A 22,240-nucleotide genomic window follows, 5' to 3' on the forward strand; every position below is an offset into this window, starting at 1 on the left:
TGAAAAAGAAAGAAAAATCGTCTTGAAGATCGTTTTAAGTATTTTCTAGTTACCGTAGAATTTATTGAGTCGCGAAGCAAACGCAATTGAGAACGGAGAAAAATCCGTTGAACATCGAGAAACTCAAGAAATCTTAGTTTAGGACTTATTATATTTCTAAATGCCTTGGAAGATGAACTTCCAAGCTTTGATTACTTGTAAACGAAAGTGACAAGCAGGGAAATGTAATAAATTTAAATGAAATGATAATTAAACGAACGTTAATCATTGACAAAAGCGCAGGGATCAGTGAAATGAGGGAGTCTTAAAGTCTTGGTTTGAAACAATGGCAAGGATCCGCGTAGATCTTTAATTTCGATCTTTCCTTCCAAGAAAGCCGGCCGTCATTAAGAACGCAGCGAACAAATCCTTTGATCCAGCAATTAGAGTCCCATTTTCAACGAACCTTCCCTTCTCTAGGGTCAGCGAGGATTTAACGAAGACACGCAATCGTTTACGATCTTCCAGCGCGATTTAGATGTTTCCGTTTTTCCTTTCCTTCATAAAAAAGGAGAGGGGAAAAAAGAAATCAGACGGAGAACGAAGATAACCCGTCGCGGGACAAAATCTACGAGTGTTTTCACAAAAAGGCGAGAATTATGGTCCCAACGAGGATACTGCCGCTTGGATTAGGAGAGACTGTTGCCAACATCGCAATTATGCGCGCTGATTCAGACGCTTTTGTCCTCTTGGCTCATTGTACGCTAGTAAAACTCGCGTGCACGAGAATTGTTCGAGATTTTTGCAGATGTACTCGCGAATTAATTTGTTAAGATTTCATAATTAACCTGAATTAAAACACCATGTGAAGTCCAGTTTCGAGTCCCAAAAATTACAGGTATCTGAAAAAAATTCTTAATCCTGAACTCGAATTTTTAGCCCCGAGAGAAATAATTTAAAAAGTGATAAATTTAAATTTTCTACTAATTTACAATTCTAACTTTCATTTCTCCTTTCGAGAGGTCTCAAAAGTCTGAGAGGAGAACCATAATCGTGAGATCCCCGATTCCATCCCTTACAAACGGAAGGTATCGTCGTTAAGGGACGTAAGACGGCCTCGAAACGCCCTGGTTATCTAAAGAAAAGAAGAAAGATAACATTCGGTCGTGTAAACGGGATATAACCGGAACCCCCACTGTTCATTGGGTGACGATCCTAAACAGAGGCGTCCGGGTGAAACGCGTCGCCGTCTGTTTGCGTGTAAGCAGTCTAATGTTATGGAAATTGGATGTCGAAAGAAAACAGAGAAGCTTCTGTATCGCCCTGCCTCCGGAGACGAACGAAATGGAAAGAATAGCTGAACGTGTTTCCATCCCCATACCGAGATCCACTTTCCTCCCCAGTTACACACCCTATCTCCACCTCGGTCTGTCCCACGTAATTTCAGCTTCGCTTTCCCTTTCCATCTCCTTCTATCGCGTTCGCTCCCTTTACTAGCCATTCCGTCGCGTTTCTTTTCCCTCACCTTTACCGGATGTCGTTTCCGACCGTGTGTCTATTCACCGGTTTACGTGGCACATATACGTATCGTGGTAGTACGCGTGCAGGGAATTCGAGGGGGTGGGGTACGTTTAACGACACCTCGGAGAAATTTTTTCTGAAGATGCGAAAGAAACAACGAAGCTGGAAAAACGTCTGAAACCGGATACACATCTCGAGTACCGGTGTATCGTATCCCCGGAGAGGGTGAGAAATTTTCCAACGACAGGATCTTGGGGGTTTCTTCGTCTGCCGTTGCGAGGAATTATGCACCTGGACGTGCATAATGCAGATTCCTCGCTTCGCGGATACTGCATGGCACTTCTGGTCAGCGGGAGGAAATATTCAAAAGGGGCGTGGCTACCAGCTTACCGGCCTGTTATTCGTAGATAAAAAGGAAGCTTCGAATGGGATTCGAAGGAATCGTTGAAACGTATGGAGTTGAAGGGAAGAAACGATCTGTATCGCGGATAATGGTGGATCAATAATACCGAAGAATAAGATAGACGGATATAAAAGAAATATATTTTCAATATCATTTAACGCATTATTGAACATCGTAGAGATTCATTGATATTCGAATGTTTCAAAGGTTTGAAATTGATACTGCTTTCGATGGTATTTTCTCTTTAGTCCTGTGATAGAGTTTAACCCGTGACAGACGTTCGATGGAACGCGAGAATGATGAAACAGCGAACGGGAAATTGGACATGGATTTATTTACATGCGAAGGGTGTCCCTGTCCCTTTGACAAATCGAGCCCTATCATTCGTAAGGTGGAACGTAAGTCCGTCGCCTTCCAGGATCAACGTGTAGAATGCTATGAGAATTCCTTGTAACGTTGCCGGGGCACATCGTGTGTCTTGAAAACGAAATCGTGATACGAATCGCGGAAAAGAAAGAACAGAGACGAACGAGTCCTAGACAAAGGAAAGGCAACGCATTCTCGATGCTTGAGCGACAAGAGAACTTACAGCTCTCCTGGCAATTTGTTGCTTCGGAATTTTATCGACACTTCTTTCCCGCTTAAAATGGAACGCGAAACACGTCGAATCGATTCCTAAACACGTTTTATCTTATCGCAAATCGAACATTCTTTCGTTAATTCATCTTCTTCCTTTTTTTTTTACTGAATAATTTTGTGAAATATCTTCGTTGATTTACGATTAATTTTTCAAGAGGAACGTACGGAAGGAAGTTTGAAATTAGGCGGATCGCGTCAGGATTCTCAAAGTATCCGTGTAATGGGGCGAATATTTTCTGAACGGTGGGCGGAGGAACGCCCTGGACCGGACGTAAACGAGTTTCCCGCGTTATTACAGCAGAATAAAAATGCTATCTCGAGGGATAGACCGCGAAGGGCGTTCCTCGGCTGTTGTCTGAAAATTAGGAGAAGATGAATAAAAATAAAAAGCTCCGCATACGTCAGCTCGTCCCTTCGCTCGACCATAAAACATTCCTACGAGCTTTAGTGAGGAAATACTGGGAAAAGTTGATCTTAATATGATATGAAGCTAGCAAATTGAAGCTTTATTTATTTATTGCATTTATTTAACAATTATTAACGGGTGGGTATTCTTTACATTGTACGATGAACACCTCCGAAGAATAGAAAAGAAAAAAATTATTTTTAATATTTTTAATAATCATAGGAGTAATAATCATAAGATTATAAAATTTCAGAATTTTAGGATTCAAGAAGTCCTAATTCTCAAGTTCCCGGAACTTGAAAGGGCCAAAATTTCAAATTTCAAAAATTCCAGAAGCCCTGATTTTCAAGTTCCCGAAATTCCAGAAAATCACAATTTTAAATTTTTAAAGTTCTAATTTCCAAGTTCCCAAAACTCCAGAGGACCAAAGTTTCATAAATTCCAAAATTCGAAAAGACCAGAATGTCAAAATTTCTATAGGATACAGCCCAGCCATAAAAAATTCTCGTTATCCCATATCGTGTTCCTGACCAGATATCGATATTTCTACTGCGAATCACCGTGTTAAAAGAACGACCCCTACCTCGAATTTTCCCATCATCCCCCGTTCCAGCTAAACCATAAGAAAACTGTATTTCCAAAGGACATCGATAGAAGGAGGATACGGCGGGCTTGTAGGTGGTTGCGACACGACAAAGGAAGGAAGTTACGTCGTATATCAGTCGGTGGTTTCCCTTATCGAGCGTCTATCTACCAAGGCTAAGCGATTTTTGAACATCTCGTCGAGCAAGAACGAAGACCCAGACTGTTGATAAAAAAAAAAAAAAAAAAATAAGAGAGAAGGTTGGCCAGCTGGTGCGAAGGAGGTTTTTGTTCGGCCTTCCTTTCAGTCTTTGCTACGGCACCACGGCGCCGCGACGACCGCCATCTCGTTCGCATATTCAGGACTCGACGAAGGCTGTTTCCACCAGGCCGTCAATTTATTCCGGACAAAAAATCTTTATTCGTTCGAAGAAACGTTTCCCATGCTCGTTCTGCGTAGAAACGCGTTGGAACTTGAATCATGTGAAGAAAAGGACGATACACGTTTCGCCCATTTTTCCACCTCCGCCCACATAAACCTTCGATCGCTCTGACTACCGAACTGATTTCACCAAATTTACGATTCTTTCGATTTTATAAAATTATTACTATAGAAAGTGGTTTAGAAAGATATAATAGTACAAGGGTGGTTTCTACTGCGTCAGTGAAGCAGTTAAACAATTCAATTTCACGATGCAACGACCGCGAAATGGCGTACGGTTTACGGAACAGCAGCCCTTGCAATTTTCCTGTTAGAATGCACTTACGATCGGTAAAAATCGAGCCGGTATACTGCACCGATAGATACGTCCAGGTTGCAATTTATATGCGCATACGCGTGATTCGGTGCTCGTCGAGCGGCAAAGCCGGAAAGAGAATTTCTTAACGTAGTACTTCCTGCAGAGGCACCGGCGTATCCGGTGTTCCCGTTTCAGCTACTCGACGAACGGTCCCGGGGAGCAGAAAATATATAAAAAAAAAGTATAACGCGTCAGCGAACTTATCTCTCTGCGAGGATGCTTCTATCGAGCTCGCTGAACGCCCTCCACATACTACACTTTTTCTTCGCGTAAATATTACGGAAATACGTCATCCGAGAGCAGAAGCCCTTCTGACACTTAATTGCTCATCCCCAATTAACCCCCGAAAACCTTGCCGCGGTAACCCGACCCTTTTCTTTTCCCTCGGTTTGTCTTCTACTTTATTAAATTCGCGGCAACCGTGCTCAGACGTTCGACGCTTTTCATTTCGTACCACGGTTCATTCTTAACCCGTTTCGAGGTCAGCGTTGATTTATGGCTTTCTTTTTTTTATATTCATGCACCTCCTTTGTTTATTCAACCGAGTTCACGTTGCAGAGAGCATTACATCGTGTTCTACTTGTCCGACTATTGATGCTGATATTTAAATTTATTATTAATTTAATTAACGAGGAATAAATAACGTTTGTTTGGACGAAAGTAATCTATATTCATTTGTTAATGATCAAATTAAACTCCCCTTTTGTTTGCTAAACGACGGAGCTACAGACGGTGCGCTTTATTATACCACGTTCTACTTGTCTGACTTATGACGGTTCGTACTACTGATTTTGCGTCTTTCAACGAGTTACTTGAATACTTCCTCATCGTTGCTTATTTATACGATTTTATATTAATTATTTGTACATTTTTACGCAATAAAATCAATTCAACAGTTGCTAAAGATACCCGTAATATAAGCGTTCTAGTTGCCTGACTATTGATGGTTCGTACTACTGATTCTGCGCGTTTCGACGCTGCGTTCTAGAGTTTATAGAGCAGATACGATCTATCCTGTTCTATCGAATCAATCTGAATGGAAAACAATAAAATGTTGATATTTTCAAAAGAATTAATCTTTAAATACTAATTGTTAATTTTACCAGCATTAGGTATTTTATCGATTTAAACCGTAAATTTCAAAGCAAACAGAACAGAAAAAAAAGGAAAGACATTTAAAGAACGCTGATTCCTTTAGTCGATCAGCTTTAGAACGAAAACTGAACAATTAGCAGGCGACGAGTAGAAAGGGCGTCGTTCGAAAAGACGTGGAGAAGAGCAAGGGTGGCCGGAAGATCGTGTGAACGGGAGCGTGGTAACAAAAGCGAGACAGAGGTAGGGTTTCCGGCCGGGCCGTGGCAACAAAGACAAATTAACCGGCGCAAGTAGAAAAGTTTTAATTGTATTCGGCCACCGAATCAGCTCGATCCTTTTTGCAGTTCGCCCGTCTTCTTTTTCCCTCGTTTTTGTTCCCGGCCTTCTGGTGGTTCTGCGAACGGCCAGGTCCGATTTGGTCGCGATCGAACGCCACTATTTTCTGGTGGTTGGGAAGATTCAGCTAGGGAAGGGAAAAAAAAGAAGGAATCGATTCGCGATGGCCAGCTGCCATGGAACTTTCAACGGGGATCCCGAGAAATCGAGCTCTCGCCAGACCGTGAACCGCGAGACAGCGGAAGAAGGTAACGACGAATGGTAATGGTGGATTATTTTTACTCCTGGCCCCGTGAAATCTTGGCTTCGTTGTGCCACGATAACGACTCTTTGAGGGGCGAGCTCGTTAAATGGATCTGCTTCGAGAAATACCGATTCGAGTCGCCCCTCGCTACCTGTTCGATACATCGACTCTTTACTTCAGTGTTTTCGCGGCACAGATAGGGAACAATAGAAAGTGTAGAAAAAGATTTAACAAATATTAATGCGTGCAAATTTTCACGATCTCCGGTAATTATAATTTGAAAACTGTACTTTATAGGAGATTTCGATAATTTCCTTTTGAAATGACAAAGATAAGACTTGAGATCTTGATTCATCGTCGAATGATCATTCTGTAAAGAAAATAAAAGCTTCTTAAAGACCCAGAGAAAAGTCAGTCATTTTCCACTGATGAACGAAGCAATCGAATCATCCAATCAAGCGAAAGTGCATCCTCTCTTTGTGCGAAAAGTAAAATTTCATTGGCCACGCCAGAAGTGGCTCGCTTCTGGAGGATAGAAAATCCAATTAAAGCTCGCCAGACAGGACAAAGAAGCGAGCGTAAGAAAAGGAAATGAACTTTAACTACTTCGAGAGGGTACTATGAAAATTGCTATCATTAAAAGAGGAGGCTCGATCAAGAAGTATCGCTGAATCTTATGCAGAAAACTTCTCGAAAGAAGAAGAAAGTAACCGTCCCTCGAGACATACGATTTATCCACTTTTATTCGTGATTCATTCACTCGTTAACGAGCAGCACTAAATTATCATTTAAAAAATTCAATAAAAGTTCCTACTGTTGGGTCAATTTTTCATCGAACAAGCAATTGGTACAAGTTTCATGAAAACGCGTCATAGTCGCCGTCAGTTTCGTCGATTTCTATTCGAGAATAGCATGGTAACGACCGCGGCGAACTTCCAATCGATTCTCTCGTTTCGACCATCAACCCGCCACTGGCTGGAACGATGTCGCGACGTCGTGGTTGAAAATTCAACGGCGTCAAAGCGCCGCGACGCGACGCGACACGACGCGACGAAAAAGAACTATCGCGTCACAGGGAAAAAGCAATTTGCAAGTTGTCACCGTCGATACCTCCGATACCGTGCCTCCTCATTCGCAATACCTAAATCGAACAATTTTTGTGTCACCATAGACGAATCCTAGAATCTCTTAAAAATCAAACTTTTTCCCTAAATACAGCTTTTCTTAATTCTTCACTTGATCATGGGTTAAAATAATTATTACAATTCCACTTATTAAATTTTATCAATTCTTTTGTAAATTAATCACTTGGCTCAAATAACAATTAAACTGATAATTAAGTCTCTAAATGTAATTCTATTGGTGCTATGAAATCACAAGTGAAGGGGTTAATCAATTAACCATTTATCCCCATAATCCCCGTCAGATTTCGAGCGAATGTCAATCGCAGGCAAGGAGAGACTTAATCGAGGTCCTTAACACCGCAGCCGTATCTCAGGACGTAAGATTCAATCGAGCCTTACAAGCTAAGGCGGGATATCAGAGTCACAATTTCCACGAGTAACGCGGGAGATTATCGCGAAATTTATGGCAACGGACACAAATCCAATTAGCCCCGGAACACAGTCGCTTCTAAGAGGATATATTAGTTTGCTTCGGCACGGCTGAGCCTCCTTTCAAGCCCTCTTCCGCCTCTCTTAAAGAGGATCCCATTTAACGTGCGCAAGTTACGCGAGCGTTCACGAAACTCGCGATTTCGTTAAGCTGATCATCGGTTACACGACTTCGTTCGATCGCGTTACGTACGGCCTTTAGATTTATTACCAGCCGATCGTCACCGGCAGCCTTAAGTGGCAAACGGCATTCTAATCGCGTTCTCCTTTCAACCGTGCTCGTTTACTTTGTTCACAAAGAATAAACTTCTTTTTCTCTCTTTTTCAATCGACCTTGTTGCATTATCACGATTATCGAGTTTCATGCTGTCATAGCCGATGAACATCAAAGACGTAGAATATTTAAGAAGGTCTTTCAAACTTTTCTCTATAAAATATTTCATGAATCTTGAGTCAAATAACAATTGACAAGAGAAAAGCGAATCGTACATCCATCTGGAATTTCAGTGTAAAAGACGTAAAAATGAAGAGGGAGGAGAGGGTTCATAAACGAGCACAATAAAAGTCAACGTACGACGGGGGAACGGATCAGTGTAGACAGAGTACGAAGAGATTCAATAATACGTACTCGATTTCCGGCTGTTTATCGCTCTCGTTGCCCGCGCACGAAACGGCCGTCAAGAAACGTAACAAATCTGGCGCGATTAAAACGCGCGGACGAAACAATCGTCGTGCAGGGTTCGCGATACAACTCGGTATTTAAATATCGGAAAAGCACTTCCGTCGATGAACGGTATCAATCCCAACGGTATTCAATACTTTCATTCCCAATTCCCGATATATCGTTTCCATCCGTTGGTGAGGCTGCTTCGAATAACGACGAATTACTTCGGGGAATCGCTCGCTCGCTTGCCCGAAAAACAATATTTAAAACAGACTTTCTTTCGACGATCGACCAGGCGATTGATCCCGTCGATCCAGCCCGAATACGAATCGTTAATTTGTTACCGTCTTGATTTCTTTTCAGCGTCGATTTTACGGTCAAATTGAATATTTCTGAATCGCGAGGTAATAAATCGATGAAAATTTTTATAGACAGCACCGGATCGAGAAGAAATTTAAGGGGAAGCCCCGCTCTAAGGATCTTTCTTTACTATGTCAAAAGCTATTAATTTTATTTTGAATAAATTTCAATTTTCGAACCAAATTTATTAACAAAGGTTCCCTCGAAAGTTTACCTTAATTCGGCCCTGAGCACAAGGTATTTCACGACGAAACTTTGCCAAAATATTTGATGGGTCGTTTCGAAATGAATATTTTCGGCAAGCTCATTCGACCGCAATTATTCGCACACGCGCGACGAAATTCAATCTCGCTGATCGCGGTATCGATTCGATAAACGGCACTTGAAGGCAGAAGCCTGGTAGTGCTATTCACTCAGCTTATGGATTTTCGTTTCGCCCGGTGCGTCGTTGGAAATTTATCGAAAACCGAAATTCGGCGTAGGTTTTTAATTAAATTCCTAGAACGATACGCACGTCGCGTCGCGACTTCGGCGCCGTTTCCCCCGTTTCGTCGGGGAATTTTGTACAAATTATATTTGCTACGTTGTTTCGCTGTAATTTATCGTTAATTTGTAACAAGATACAGAAACATCGACTGAGAGGGGGGAAAGGGTTAAACGAAGGTGTACTCGTAATTACAGCCACTATCAATTAACGCTGCATCAACAACCGCGATGTGATACTAGAGAGCAAATGGCTTCTACAAACGTTATCGCATTTACGAGGATTTTATGTACATTTGACACGTTACTTACTTCTCTCCTTCCGTGTACCGTTTCTCAGTCCCGTAATGTGTCTGGTGGTTTCGGCTGCAGTAAACAACGCTTTGCATCCTGCGAGGGTATCGCGATACAACGCCTTCTGCTGCACAATTAGAGTGATCCTCGTTGTTTGTTCGCGAGTTTCTCTCATCGCGACTGCGGACGATACGGGTACAAGAGGAACATTTCGATTCACCGGAATATTCAATTTCAAACAATGCGGTCTTCTTATACCTATGTATTAATTTCTTCTCATTTTTTAGACAGCAAAATTAACCCGAGTCATTGTTATGACTGAATTTTATTTTGATTTGATTTTGATTTAAATTCAAGTTTTAATTTAAAAAATTCATAATTACCCTGATGTTAGGTTTTTGACGCCATTTTGACGCTCCTCTCCGCGGACCAATCAGATTACAGATGTAAATCAAAATGGCGTCGAACTAACCTCAAAATACGCTAAAAATGCTCAGCTTGTATTTTAGAATTTTTCTCTTGAATACTATCAGAATATATAAAAACAATTGAATAATTTTTCAAGAGTAATGTCGGGATGAATCGAACACCTAGGAGTCCATGATCGATCATCAGTAAATTACAGGGACGTCACACCGTATCGCGCTCTAAAACGTAACAGCTCGTGAATCTCCAACGTCGATAGGGAGGAGAGGAAGAAAAAAAAAAAATACACGAAGTGCCGGTAAAGTTTGATGGCGTAGGCGCGCGCGCATGAGCGAGTTATATAGACCGCGATACGCTCGAACGAGCGCGGCAGCCACTAATTAACTCGGTCTTTAATTACTGCCGGCGCTTAGCATCTCGACCACGGATATTCGCCGCATGAAATCGGCTGGAATGATGCCGGTCGCGGCATTAGCCTCTCCCGTGCCAGCGGGACGCACAAAAGAACGTGGAGTTGCACGAAGGGAAAAATAAAGAAGAAGAAGGATGCACCCTTCAGAAGAGTAGTCGCGATGGCTGAACGTTCAAATGGTCCAAGAGAAGAAGAGTGTCGTGGTTGGAAGGACTTCAATGCCTTCGAACTTTACCCTTGTGGATAATTTGAAGCAGCCTCGGATAATTAATCCTTTCGTCGTTAAAGCTGCCAATAATTTTTTTCTTCTAAATATTTAACAAACAGATGACAAATTCTTCTGGAAATTTATCAAAAAAAGAAAGATCCTTCATTTGCATATCTGTACAGGATTGTCAGGAGTGAAAATTGAAGGCAGGAATCGTGGGGAATCGGTTATTGTTAACCTCGTTATCCGACAGTAATCCGTTCGAAGGATCGATGATCGATACCCGTCGTATTTTCCATCAGCCATCATCCTCGGTTATTGATACGGCTTTTCCAGCCAGCTATCTGTTCCTGAATGTCTCCGCCAGAGACAGGAGACTTTTCAAGATGACGTTTCGCTCTTCAAAGCTGACCTCCGATCCCTCGAGATTCCTTCTCCATTCCCGTTAATCCTCTCATTTCGATGTCGCGTAGTAAATCTTCCTTATTTTTAGAAAAATCCTCACTGCACGTATAAAAGAATGTTCTCATTTTCCAATATATAAAACCCTTTTCTTTCTTTTTAAACAATTTGCATATCCAATTTTAATAGAAATACCATTGTGTATCTTTGGGTACCTTTCAGTCATTTTTGATCCAGTCTCTAGTGTGCATGGTTGAAAAGGGATAATGGTGTATCTGGAAGGTATTTATTAGAGGGGTTGGATCACGTGGAAGAGCGACACGTAACTGGGCGATCGTGGTGCCACGCCCGTTATTATTTCACCGACGGGGGGAGGGTGCAATTGTAAAAGCGACGTGCAGTTGCAATAGCTGGTGCCGTTTGGCCGTTCGTGGAGTCGTTGCAGCTGGGAGTGCAGTGGCAGTAGCAGCGGCAGCCACAGTTCGATGACCCTCGGTTGGATTGCAGCGGCGACGCTCTCGCGCATCGATACGCCTCCATATTCGCCCCGACAAAAGTAACGTCGAAACGTCTGCCTCTCTTTCGCTCATCCCCTATTCTATCCGCCTCTCTTTATTTCTATCTGGGAAATTTTCCAGTACGCTCGAAGCGCGTTAGGCACGACAACAACGGAGAAACTATAGAGAGACGCGCGTACACTCTCGTCCATAAACCATGCGACTAGTTAAAATTGCATATAAAATAATTTTAATTTTCTGATGTTACGAAATTTTAAAGAATAGATTTCAATTAGAAAATTGAATTTCTGGATAAATAAAAGCAAGCGGAGGGAAAAGTTGTTTTCCTACGAAATTTCATGAAGAGTGTTTCTCCTCGAACTGAAGGTTCGATGGAGCAATTAACCCATTTGCATCGACAAGCGGGATGTACGGAAGGGGGATGTCTAGCTCGTATCAACGAACCGGTATAATCCATGAACGGTTAACTTAACACTATCACCGGATACGAAATAATCCTAGATTGTTCGCTACCGGGTATCTAGGAATGCGGACCGGATTGTAAATGTTGATTGGTACACGACTGTGGTATCTACTGATCGATCGAAAACTTCACTAGAATGAATCAATATACTATTTCGAGTCAAAATTAAACATGGCTTTAAAACTCACTTTCAGCATCGGCTGCTCTTTAATCTATTGATTTAACACTGGAACTACCAAACCAGTCAAAATCACTGGTTTCAAGTTCTTTATTTTAAATTAAAAATTTTATCGTGATATTTTTGTTGAAACGTATGTTGGCTATTGTCGAGATAAAGAATGGATGTATATTATTTATTTAGTTTTCTACATTATTTTTAACTGAAAAATAGTTCTAGTGTTAATTATACGTCTCTGCTATATGGCTGATAAATGATTATATTATTAAGTTCACCTTATCATCCTATGTTATATTTTATTAGTTTCATACTTAGCTGTAACGACGTGTTGCATAGTTAATTATAGGCTAAAGTGTAAAGTGATCGAACAGCATATTTACTAATAAATAAATAAAATGAAGTAATTTTAAATGACCAGTTCCCTAGAGAGTATCTACTCTTATTGTTAGAGTAACTTAAACGATTCCAATCGACTGAACGATCCGAATGACAAACAGAGTCTGAACTATTCAGTCTCGTGTACCAAGTACAACCCCTCTTTTCCTTCATTTCTCCCCTTTTCTCCTGGAAAGCCGGTTAATATCCGAGAGTAAACAAAACCATCGCCGCATCGGTTGGCTCGGTGAAATCAAATTATTATGATGAAAGACCGTTCGAGCATTGCCGGCCGGTGTGCTCGGTACTTTTTAAAATTCATTAGCAAATTAACCCGCCGCCACCCTCTCCGGGTGAAAAGCTGAGGGAAATACACCGCGGCACGGTACGGCCTCCCTTTCCGTTTCGAATCGACTCTGTCCTGGAAATAACCGACGTCTACCATAGAGATTACGTTTCTGAATCGATTTGTTGGAAAATAAATTGAACGACTTCTTAAAATCGACGGTATCGTTGTCAAACAAACCTGAATTACCCCGGTACACGCGTATCGAGGTAGCATCGTGGCAATCGTATCGATGGGAAAACCTTTAAAACATTTTCAACTTTTACCAGAGAAACGCTGGTATCAGAATACAAAACTGGTTTCTCGCTTGGGTTATTGAAAATTTAAATTGAATTCACCGAGAAGTTTCCCTCTCTCCGAGGAGCACGTCCACGGTATGTAACTTCGCCTGCCCTTACGGAAAGGGGTTAACTGCCCCTTTGAGTGAATCGCTAACTTTCGACCGATAATAGAGGCCCGGTTGGCACGCTCCAAGTTCGCGTTTCGGTTCAGCTTCAGGTATTGTTACAAAGGTAGCCTATATTTGATAAGGAATCGCTTTGCTACTCTCCTATCGTCACCCTGTTCCGGTGACTTCCGTTTAAATTAGAAGCGCCCCTCGTTTGTATTCCACGCCTAACAGTTTCCACTGCTTATCCGATGAACCGGTACCGATGGAAAACCGCGGACGAGCCTTTTATTTTTCACCGCACGCCAACACCGGCTGTTATTCGACAATATGGAATATTACTGCGTCGACGCCCTGAATTTCGAGGGTTCGACAGAATTTCATTTTGTCTATACAATACGAATGGAATTTTACGAAATTAAAGTGGCGACCGAGGATGGGAATTCAATTTACTCGAGTGATTTGAACCAACAAATTGAAACGTTAAAAAAAAAAGAATTGATATCATTTTGTTTGTAATAAATGCCTTTACCGTCATTTATTATCCTCCCCTGTTCATCTTGTATATCAGTCAGGTACTTGATTGCAGTTACTAAAGTTACCTAATCGATAGTCGTGTAACAGCATTGATTAATTAAAGCACGCGTTGCAGCGTGCGATCATAAATCTTTGAAAACATGCTTTTTCCGTGCCTGTGTCCGTTGACACATAGGACACGTTACGCATTCGAAACAAGATTAGTCGGAAACGTGTGATCCGACAGAGAATTTTTAAAAAATCTGCCTGTCACAAGGCGGTGAATGTATGCACGATGAAACCGGGTGGTTCCTCTTACGAGAATTCATGGAGATCCCTTTTAATATTCCACTATGGTACTGGGGCGTACAGTATATTAAATGACTCTGCTTCATCCTTCAAGCTGCAGAACGTAATCTACATATGTATTTCAAATTCTAAGCTATCGCGTCAAACAACAATCTGCATATGGATCGAGGAGGTGTCAAGGTTATCCACGAAGACGTCGAATAATCAATCCCGGACAATGATACAGAAAGAAAGATATATTTTCTTGACGAATCAACGATTCACGTTCGAACGGATAAACAGAAGAATAAAAAACAGTCGGTGGAAGTCAGGGTGGTGACAGAGGGAGAAATAAAACCAGAAACGCGAACAAGATATATCGCCCCGGTTGCGAGACACTTCGGTAAAGTAACTTTCTAGAAAATTGCGTTTCGTGTTTGCACCCTGTTTGCTCTGTTCAGATTCAGAAACAAATTTACTCTACTCTAGATTATTATTCCTTAAAAATTTTAACTACCCTGTCGTAAAAATTGACCTATTTACAGCACCGAAATAATTAGCTTCACTTTTCAAACTTATATAAATTCCTGTACTTTTTATTTTTTCCAGTTAATTGATCTGGCAAATGTGCCAAATTTGCCATCCCTTTCATAGGGGATGGTTATTGCTCGTCCAACTATAAATGACTTCGTTAAGTATCTGAAAGTGGAGCTAATAGAACAAGCTGAATTCTAAACTTTTTCGCGAGAAGGATAAAAATGTATGAAAGATTGTAAAAACAGTGATCAGTAGAGTACATACATACAGGGTGGAAGTTGCGGACGATGCTCGACCATTTTCACCCTCGTTTTCAACGAGCGATCTCCACCCGCTGATTCGCGTCATTTCACGCCCGTGGACGCGTCGTCGCTTTTTACCCCGTCGCGTCGACGATAAGACGAAAAAGCAGCTCGAGTTTACGTGACAAACGAGCGTCTAACGAATCGGCAGAAGACTCGCGTGGCGCGCTGTGCACGCCAAGATACCGAACACACGGCAGCTCTTTTATGCGAAAATCGATATCCTGGCTAGCTGAAGAGTAAGTACGATACGCAGATGTACCAGCGACTGATGCACGCTCATTGCTGAGATACCACGTCTCCCGTTCCTCTTATCTTTAATGCGCTTCTCCTCCTTGTTTTTCTCCCTCCCTATCTTTCTACCCCTTTTGCTCGCGAGGATAAAACTACCGCGGGCGTTTCGCCTGTTTGCGCTTTAAATCACGCGGCTTGGATAAGCTCGCCGGCAAAATGTCCTGGGACAAGAGGGTGGGGGCGCGAACGTCGGCTTACCTCGGCTTTTTAAACGAATCGGTTGTCACGCGTCTACATTTGCGTGTAACAGACAAAATTCTCATTTGCTGTAGTGTAAAAATTTGAGAAAAATCAAACAAACAAAAATGATCTCTGAGATATCATCTAATTAATCTGAGAAATTAATTTATTTATTAAACCTCGATCTTCAGCATAGTAGTCGTCAACCCTTACACTAGAACCCTTTTTATTATTAAAGATAAAGTTGCAAATTTGCGATATTCAAAAATTATGCACCAAAGGGTTAAGTCTAATAATAAGGAGAGATAATTATCTATCCTAGCGAAATTCAGAACCACCCTAAAGAAAGAGCTGATTTTCCTAAAGAAACTCGGTTATTTAACGCGCAAACAAGGGTGGGAGGGAAAAAAGGAGCGTAAGCGAGAAGGATTTTATTTACAGTCTTAATTTCGCGTGGCATGGCCCATTCAGCGTTTCCTTCATCCAGCTAACACCAAGGTTATACCGATAATTACGATGCCATTCCGCTTTCTGTACGCGGCGGGATCCGGGGCCAGCACAAAAGTGAAGGCTTTCCGCGGCGTTTCATCGCGGTTTTCCGAAAGCATAATCCCGCGGCCTTACTGCGGCATACGCGACGCGACGCGTCTAAACCGACGCTCGTAAATCCGTAGAGATTATTACGGGCTGGTGAAGGCGGCCCTCAGCTTTGCCGGCGGTTGCGCAAACACTGAAAAAATCCTGCTGTCAGTTAACCGACCATTGTATCGAGCGTTTTCCTTTGCTCCGCAAATAATCCCTGAACAAAGGACTTTATCGACGGGGTCAATGTGCTCGCCGAGGTACGCGTAACATTTTTATAATGCCCCACAGCTATTGTAAGTTATTCGTTGCTATTAATTGCACTTATTCGAAATACAATAGCAATGATTCGCTTTGACGCGTTCCAAAACGAATAATAATGTTAACGGGGGCTCTCTCCATGGTCCGCCGTCCAGGACGCGCAGGTAATCAAATGGGGTTCCTTTCAATTTCTATTTCCCGCTGAAAAAATGAACGACACCGGAAGCGAGGTAGGAGGAGCTAATTTCCTCCCAACTGAAATCACTGGATACTCGAACGGTGGATACAAGAGTTGCGGCCGGTAGTTACGGCAATTGGATTGCGAGCGAGGGTGGCTGCTGGCCTGTGAAAACTACAGGAAACTTAATTACCCGAAGTGGCCGGTAACAAGGGAGAAAGCGATTACTCGCCGCGTTGATTCCCGTCGATCTGTCGGTATTGTCATCAATTTGCGACCCCCTCGGCTAAATGTAAACCCTCGCGCCAGTCTCGCGCGCCCACCTTCCGCCCCCGTGGACTGTGCACGGAATCGTTTTCGCATCGCCCTGTACCGTGGAGCCGAAAACAGATATCGATCCCGGCCATTGTCGCCGCGACGACCTGCTCGTTTTGTTTCAGCCCTGTCGTCTCTTTCGACGCGTCTACGACGATTCGTTTCATCGACTCGCCTCGCAGGAAATTACTGATGCCACGAGAACGCTCGCCGATAACTCTTCTAATCTATCGACTACGCGCGAAACTTTGCCACCCCTGAAAGCCTCTTCGTTGTCAAAGCTACTTGAAAAATCATTTCGATTTGTCCGAAGAAGAGAAAATTACTGGAGAGAGTAATTTTGAGAATATCGAAGTAAACTTATAGTGTTCTTTGAAAAAAAAAAATGAATGTAATCAATCAAGATGATCAATGAGCTAATGCTTCGACTTCGCTTCTCATCCAGTTACGTCCTTTTTATTTTTACAATTATCTGCCGTACAAAGTGAGCAATTTATCATGGTAAAAAAAGTGTTAGCTTTCCGCGTTTAACTCGTTCTTTCATCACTGTCAATTAACTCGAGTTGCATCGCGCAATTAGAGGGCTGCTCGACGATCAAGACAGCAAGATAGATCTTGGCGTACGGAAGGGATAGGCGCGGGGTGTTCAATCTTAAGGTAGCGTTACAAGGATCGGGTTACTTCGTCGTTATCAGTCGGTAGGCGATAACGAACGCGTTCTTTCGCTCATTAGGATCGAGTGGAGAAAGTTCGTTAACGATTGAAAGGGTGTTTCGAATGCCAAGTCTTTAATCTTTAATCTTCCTAAAGTTGGAACTGATATTTTTCTTCAAATAATTTTGCACGCCTCAAGGTAAAGTCAACGAAATCTTGCAATTTCCTGCGATAATTGTTCGATCTTATTCGGGGTGGAAATTGTAACGCATCGAGTACCCGGGGGCCAATAAAACTTGGAAATTCCCTTATCTTGGTATCGCTTAAAACGTGCCCAAGAACATTCGATCAAAGTTCACGGAAGTTTCCAAAATATTGCTAGCAACCTTGTCATTCTCCGGTGCTTAGTTTCCAAGTCAATTTCAAGTTGAACGCTGCGTTGGATCTTCTACAGCGGTGAATTTGCATAAAACGGTATAAGAACCTGTCGTTCGTGTCCTACTTCGTAATTATAAATAAAAAAAATATATCATAAAATATCCAACGATCGGATGATAATCTAGGAGGGCAAAGACCGCTGGTGAAACGGGTGCGACCACGTTTTCGGAATTAATAGCGGCACGTTCGAATCGATTGTCGCGTTTAACGCGGCAAATGATTACTTTCTGCTCCAACTGTGTTTGCGTCCACGATTAGTTATGTCCCCCTTCGCTCCCGGGAGCTGTTGGCTCGCGACGATTACGATAGTTAAGCTTTAACTATCGGTAAGCTCAATCCAAGCGGACGTAACGCGGCAATTCCACGCGGAGCCACGAAGAGGCGCGATTATCAATATTGACAGTGCACTAAACACGACTGCGACACTTTGCAAAAAGCCCTAAGTTTTTGTTTAAGAATAGTCAAAGAATTTGGATCGGGATTTAAATAAAACTGGCATTCTTTTGCCGAAAAACCGGGAATTCTTAGGCACTACTTACAATTAGAGAGAATTGTAAAACTAACCAACATCTAATTAACCATGTAATTAGGCGTCGCGATGGGTGGTTTAGCATTCGGTCGTCCTCACCGGATTTTTTAACATTTTCTATCTCCCTATCTAAAATTGATAAAGTGCTTTTCATCTTTGAAATTCCTCTCGATTGAATACTTTTCTTAATTCATCAACGGTAACGCCTCGATCGAGGGCGATTAAAATCGCGAGCCTGATCCGATCTGTTGGGTAGCTAATTAAGTTTCGCTGAGTTTTTACGAGCCGATCGGTACGATAAGATTCAACAGGGGATTATGCTGTTCGAGTAATTAAGTTCCGCGGCGCAGTTTTCCCGGGAATTTTCGATAACAAAGGGAACCCCGATACGCCGAGTGCCGCGCTAATACGTTCGCACTTTATCCGAGGGGAAAGTTGGCCAGGGAACTTTATCCTTCGAATAACCAAAGTTGAATGGTTTTTCGTGTTCGCCGGCGATCGCTTGGTGCGATAACTTTCAAACTTTGCGCGCCCTGACAAATCAGTGCCTCGTTACTTCGATCGGTTACGAGGTTGCCTCGGAACAACACAGGAAAGTTACGAAGTATCTGTCGATAAATTGTAAACCGCACGTGGAACTTTCGAGCCCATTTTTATTATCAAACCATGCGGGTAACTGGGATTTTTTACGTCCTAGATTGGACCATATCCCTTAGCTTTATAAGTGTCAAATGTATTTCGCAAAATTTTACGAGATAATCTTAAAATTTTAGAATTTTAGAAAAGAACAGTCCACATTTTTGGGAGGCCGAATATCCCCTAAGCCCTACCTACTTTTGCCAATGATTAAAATTAAATTTAAAATAGCGTTGGTATTGGAAAATTTGAACTGGCATTTTTTTTTTTTAATTAACACCTCCAAAAAAAAATTAAAAAAAATAAAACACAGCATCAAACTTGTTTATTTACCTCACAACACCCCCTCTACAACCGCGAGTAGGTGTAATGGAAAACGACGCGTTTCATTTGACCCGTTCAATTTAACTCCACATCGCGGAACGTAATTTTACCGTTCGATTTAACCGAACAAAATACCGAACTTCCACAGCTGCATCGTTAATGCACCTCGATCGAGGGATAGTATCGATTTAATTGTTTATCCGGAAGCAAGCATAGTCCCTATCCGAGTAATCTAATCAGCAGGAAAATTCATTTCCAGAATCGTCAGAATCTACGAAACGAACATCCTTTTTTACTATCGTAGATATACGAAAAAAGAATCTAGAGAAAATTATCGAAAGGAAAGAGATAGAGCGAAACGCTTCCAATTACGGAGTATCTAATTAAACTTTGTCTTCCATCGGCTAATTGTCTCTGCTCGTTTTTAGGTAGTAGGTATCGTTGCAAATTTACGCTCAGCAAATTCTTCGAACCTGACGCAATTCATTAACTCGACCATCTAATTAAGCTGTTAATACCGGAGGACGAGTTAACTAGTTATTGGAACGCGCGAGGAATTCAATAATGCAATTAGTAAAACTGATACTGTAACGCGTGTATTAGGAAATACTAGGGGTGTCGGGTACCCAAAGATTTAGTTCGAATGAAAAATTTTTTACCCCCTTAATTTTTGTGCCGAAGGCTACCCTAGGTTCAGGTACCCGCAGACCCTAGAAAATACAAGGTGTTCCCTTAATTTCCGGGGAACCATTATCGACCCCGGGCTTAATTAGGAGAAACGAAGGGTCCTGCCCTTCGAATCGTTTTCCCTAACAAGGCGAGCGTTAGCCTGTTTTCTGCAGCTGTTCAAGTACACCTATCTGGAAACGCTCGATTTAATTGGCACTCGTTCGAGATCAATCGAGACCGATCGATCGATTAGCTGTTTGCCTGCAGAGATTCTGAACACGGATGTGTTCTTCCCACGCGATCAAATATTTAGCAATTGATCGTCTATTTCCTAGAAATAATAGAAAATTTTTCTTCATCCTCCGCGTGGAACTGTACGAAACAATATTTGCCACGACTCGAGGCCACTTCTTTCATCCGTGTGCTGGATGTTTTCGAAACAGAAGCAATCCTCTGGCAATACAAACCATAGAGGAGCGTGATTTCGTGCCACAGCCAGCACTTGTCCGGCTGAAAGTCAATCTCGCCGCGGCTCGTAAATCCTTATAAAGTCGAAGGCTGCTGTCCCGTCGAGAACAACCGCGATTTCAAGATGGTGTTTCCATTGAAAAGGAGGCCGTGTAAATAATGGCAGAACTGTAGCGGCAGAGATCGCTACTCTTATACGAGTCTTCTGGGACATCATCCCTTCGTGACCAGACCTACCACCACTTGCCACCATCCATTAAACCATTCCCCTTCTTTTATTTCATTTTCTCCAATATTTTCGTCGATTCTTTCATTAATATCAACGATCAAAATTCTTCGAACCAGGAGTGTTTAAAAAATTGTTAACAGTTGCGAAACAATAGAATGTTTAATAGTATTATTTCCTAAACAATACAAGACAGCTCCCGTTTTGTAAATTTACGAATGAACCGCAGGATCGTTAAAGTCTTTTATCCTCGGTCTTAAAAAAAAGGAATTTCAAACGATCGTGTCGTAAAGCTAGAACAAACGTTGCCCTCGGCTTTGCTTGAAATAAACATTGCTTCTTTGAAACATGGAACAAGTATCACGAGACGTTTCCCGTACAGCTGCATCCATTTTACGAGGATCCTGTTACGCGCTCGGTCGACGACCAAAGCTTTCTACAGGTGTTTATCGATCACCCTGACCAACCCCGGCGAACAACCACTTCAACTTTTCACCTCCCACGATTGCTACACAAAGAATCGCGGAGCTCTTTAAACGACGTCCAAAAATTTCACCCTCGCTAATTCTCTGTTGGAATAATTCATTCGTTCTTAAAAGAAACAAAATTCATTTCCCGAGTCCCGTATAGGAAATGATCGAACAGGCACGATTCTATTCATCGTCAGGTAAGACAGAGGGAAAATCAACTGCAAAGGGCTTTCCTCCGAGTGTCTGTTTAGCCGAAGAATAGCCAGTCAGCCAGCGAAACAGCCAACACCTTCATTGTTTCGAGGTGTACTCGAGAAGGAAAGGAAAGCCCCGCCGGTGGTTTCACACTTCCGGTACCCTCGTGCATCCACTTACGAACGAACGAACAATCGGCCGTTGGTTAGCCGGTGATTATTGATCGGATTGCCAAGCAGGCTTTCGAAGCTGCTGAAAAGTGGGCGTTGGCTGTTGCGTGACAAGAGGAGAACCTTTCGCTCGAGTGCATCGATCTTTAAGAATCGATCGCGATACCCGGGGATCGAAAGCCTCGAATCACGATTCGAGAACGAGGATGCTCACCGATTCGGAAGACGAACGTTGACCAGTCACGAGCGGTGTTCCAGTTATTTTAATCGTTTCAAGCTGGTCCAAATGGGTTTTCCTTGTACGGAGGAAATTTATCGGTCGTTAGACGAAGAATGCAACACCTTTTTCCTCCTTCCGGTGAATCACCGGCGAGAAACGCGCGTCCCGATCGGTTTCGATGATTCGGTGGATTCTTACGTTCACGATGTTCCCAATTACCGAACTTTTCGCTCTCGGCTAGAAATTATTCGCCAGCCTGGTAAACACTCGCAAGCTGGCGATGACGTTCGCGATTTACGATTCGACACGCGTCGAGCGGAAAGTTCGCCGCGAGTTCCTCCGCGCGACTGTGTAATTACCGCTTGGAATGGCGCGCGCGTCCGTGGACCAGCGCGAAACAATCTCGCAGACTCTTCGAGTTTCCCAGCGACAGCGGAAACAGCCGGATTTCAATGACTCTCAGCCAACAGTCTACGTTTCACTGGCTGCTTCTACTTGGAAGTAAACGCGGGCCCGACAACGCAGCCTAAATCACCCCCGGGGCGGACCAAAGTGTTCGAGCGCCAAACAAATTTCCGCCTCGCCGGACCACAGGCGGATTTATTTCGCGACACAAAGAACCGTGCCGAGTAATATACTCTTCGAATCCAGTT

General features: G+C 42.6%; 1 protein-coding gene across 1 annotated transcript in view; it reads right to left on the reverse strand.

The window, feature by feature from the left end:
• The window catches only part of LOC114873391 (acetylcholine receptor subunit alpha-like 1), a 94,543-nt gene that overhangs the window by 37,614 nt on the left and 34,689 nt on the right, over window positions 1–22,240 (reverse strand). The window lies entirely within an intron of this gene.

Source organism: Osmia bicornis, chromosome 7 (genome assembly GCF_907164935.1).
Source record: "Osmia bicornis bicornis chromosome 7, iOsmBic2.1, whole genome shotgun sequence".
Taxonomy (NCBI): Eukaryota; Metazoa; Arthropoda; class Insecta; order Hymenoptera; family Megachilidae; genus Osmia; species Osmia bicornis.